We start from the raw sequence: 3,694 nt of genomic DNA, 5'->3' as shown, positions 1-3,694 counted from the left end.
TTTTTTTTGGTTCTACTACGAGGAGTTCCCACCGCCTTCGGCGAGGTAATCTCCCGTGGGAGTTTGCATGGGTACCTCGATGGGCAGCATCCCTCCCAGTTGAGATTTTTTCCATTTCCAAGGCTCGAACCCGAGACCTTGGTTAAGGAGCAAGAGGCCCTTAACCACTCATGCCAACCTCAATTGGTACTTACTAATGTGGTTGAACAAGTCTCAGATTTGGCCACAGGTATGTTGTATCTGCAGAATGTGGCAGACTCTCATGACTGCGCTCAAATGCAATATAAGTTTTGGTCACAAAGGATGAAAGAAGTGTGGGTCGCCAAGGGGGACTGCCCTTCAAGGTTACTATTTGCTAGAGTCAAAAATACCACCTCAGCTCCAATATAGTTAGAGCATTGAAAGATGTGGATGGTGATTTAAAATAGGGACAAGAAGATCTGAACGCATAGTGGTTTCAAAGTTGAAACAAGTTTTTCAGTAAAAACTATCACCGACTTTATCAGAAGATTTTTATGGTGTATTAAGGGAAATCGATTTACCCCATCTTTCCCCCCTCTCATTGCTCATGTCTAATTCGACCTATGTCGTCTCAGGAAATTCATGGTGCTATATTTTCAATGCAAAATGATAAATCTTCGGGTCCATATGGGGTTTCGATTAAATTTTTTAAGTAACACTGGGAAGTGGTAGGAGAATCAGTGGTTCATAATATCCAACATTTTATGACTACTGGTTTTTTGATGAAATAATGTAATAGAACTTTGCTTGTCATAATCCCTAAATCAATTGATCCCCTTAAGGATTTAGTCAACTCCACCCAATTAGCTTGTGCAACACAATTTATAACAAGTGTGCATCTAAATGCTTGGAAACCCGTCTGAAGGTTGTTCACCCATATTTGATTTAGGATGGACAACATGCTTTTATCCCAGGAAGTTACATGTTTGACAACATTCTTTTAAACCATGAATTGCTTTCCTTTATTAATAGTAGAAGTAGCATTAGTTCAAATTTGGTGGCTATAAAGATTGACAAGAGAAAAGTTATGATCGAGTAAACTGGAGTTTGAGTTTTTTTTAATCAAGATATTACACGCTTATGGTTTCCTGCTCACTGGGTAAACTTAATTCATCAATGTATCTCGACAACTTTGTTCAAAGTGTTGTTAAATTGAACAGCATCTCCTTCCTTCCGTCCTAATTGTGGACTTCGACAAGGGGTTGAGAGTGGGGAGTGGGGGTGTGAATTTTTAAATGATTTTTTGTAGAGAGTAGGAGTGTAAGTGGGTTAGTAGGTAAGTAGGTAAGTGTGAGAAATAATATAATATTGATAAAATTTTCCATTTATAGAAACGGTACAAGTATTAAGGGACGGTTCGTAGAAGCGGTGCGAGTATTAAGGGACGGAGGGAATATATGATTGTTTCATAAAAAAAAAACGTATAAAATTGTTTATAACCATAAACATCAACTAATTGGACACTAAAGGCTCGGAATGACAGAACAAGCAAACGATGTGTGTTTATGGACTATAGTGGATTGTAGGAGGAGTAGAGGACGACAGGACCAGGCCCAAAAAAACAGAAAAAGAGTATTGGACTTCAAATCTCTTTCACAGTAAGCCCAATCCTTTTTCACTATCCTAGATTCCAATCCATATCAACCGTAATTCTTAAAGAAGGCAACAGAAGCCTAGATTTATAATTTAAGGTTGTGTCATATTCACGGAATTTTCACTTATTTTTTCTAAACTTATCATACCTGAACTTATCTGAATTTAACACAACTTATCTGAACTTATCAAAACTTATGTTAGATATAAATTGTACTTGGCCAACCCTTATTTTTCCTGAACTTATCTTATCTGAACTTATCTAAAATTAACTGAACTTATCTGAACTTATTTTTTCGGAAATCAGTGGAAATAAGGTGAACGAAACAGAGCCTCAATCAAACGTTTTTCATACACTAATCGAGTAAACGGTGTAGCAAGTCTGCATGTGTAAAGACTGCCGAGCAACTGGGTTGTCCGGAAATTTCAGTAAAATGGGAAAAATAAAAGTTACGGAATAATTTATTTATTTTTATGACGGGAAACTTCCACTTGCGTGGAAGCAAACCCCGACCTGCGTGAAGACCCCGTACCCCACGCAAGCAGGAGCTATACCACGCATTGGGGGTGAGCACAACAGGGTACCCCGTCAAAATTTCAGGAACCGGAACGGAAACCTGTTGCAACAGGTTCCAGAAAATGAGAACTGGAATCGGAACCTGTTGCAACAGGTTCCTAAAAATGAGAACCGCAACCGGAACATGTATCAACAGGTTCCGATTCAGGGTACCCTGTCATTTTAAAAGTTTGGAAAATTGTCAGAAATGACCTTTTAAAACATAAAAATTGTGAGAAAGGACATTTTAAAAAAAAAGTTGTGAAAAAAGGCCCAATTGGGTTTTTTGTTGTGAATAAGGAACATAAGTGATTTTCCGTTGGTCAACAACTGTTTTCCGGCGTTGACCATCACGTGACACGCACGTGTCTTAAATTTTAACAATTTTTTTAAAAAAGTTTCCCACCAATATGTTCCCTCACCTCCAACTAACTAATTCAGATGTAAAAATTAAAAAAAAATAAATCAATTTTCTCTCTCCTGCTCTGCTGCTCCTCCGCCATTTTCTTCTTCCTCCAACCACGAATTTCTTCTCCTCATTTGAAATCAACCAAATTCGCGCAACCCAATTGCTTTGTCGGTCCTTTTCGTACAAGGTAACACTAAAAGCCCCAATTTTTTTGCTCAACTTTCTCCAATTTTTGGATTCTTGAAATTAGGGTTCTTTAGCCTTTTTTTTTTTTTTGATTTTTCTATACAGGATTTTAATTCTGATTTTACCCAATTGCTTGTTTTTTTTACATCTGAATAAGTTAGTTGGGGGTGGGGGGACATATTGGAGAAAAACTTTTTAAAAAAAATTGTTAAAATTTAAGACACGTGTGTGTCACGTGATGGTCAACGCCGAAAACAGTTGCTGACTACCGGAAAATCGCTTATGGTCCTTATTCACAAAAAAAAACTCAATTGGGCCTTCTTTCACAACTTTTTTTAAAAAGTCTTTTCTCACAATTTTTGTGTTTTAAAAAGTCCTTTCTGATAAATTTTCCTAAAATGTTAAATAAATTATTGCTAATCTATTGAGAAAAAAAGAATCTATATTGTAGTTTGGGATTTGATTGTTTTATGGCTTAAATTGTAATTCATATTTATATTTTCCAAAAAGTAGCTTGGATTGTTTTATATTTTAGGCATAGGAAGCATTTTTATAAGGCCCGAACTCTTATTTTGGGTAATTCATATTAGAATTGGTGTGTACAGAGTACCCAACAGGGTACCCGTTCCGAAAAATTGAGAACCGAAACCGGAACCTGGTTTAACATGTTCCCAATTTTGTTACCCGGAACCGGAACATGCACAACAGGTTCCGATTCTGGAACCGCGGGTTCCTAACAGGTTCCTGTTCCGATTCAGGGTACCCTAACTTTTTGCTCAACCCTACCATGCATGCAGGATGTCATTCGCGGGGATCGAACACTGATCCCTCCTGCAGAGGCCTGACGCTCTAACCACTGAGCTCTTGACAAGGCGGGTTACGGAGTAATAATTAACAATATAATATTATACTTCCTCCGATTTTTATTA

This window comes from Spinacia oleracea, chromosome 5 (assembly GCF_020520425.1).
Source record: "Spinacia oleracea cultivar Varoflay chromosome 5, BTI_SOV_V1, whole genome shotgun sequence".
NCBI lineage: Eukaryota > Viridiplantae > Streptophyta > Magnoliopsida > Caryophyllales > Amaranthaceae > Spinacia > Spinacia oleracea.
The sequence above is the reverse complement of the archived record's forward strand: the minus strand, read 5'-3'. Positions refer to the sequence as shown.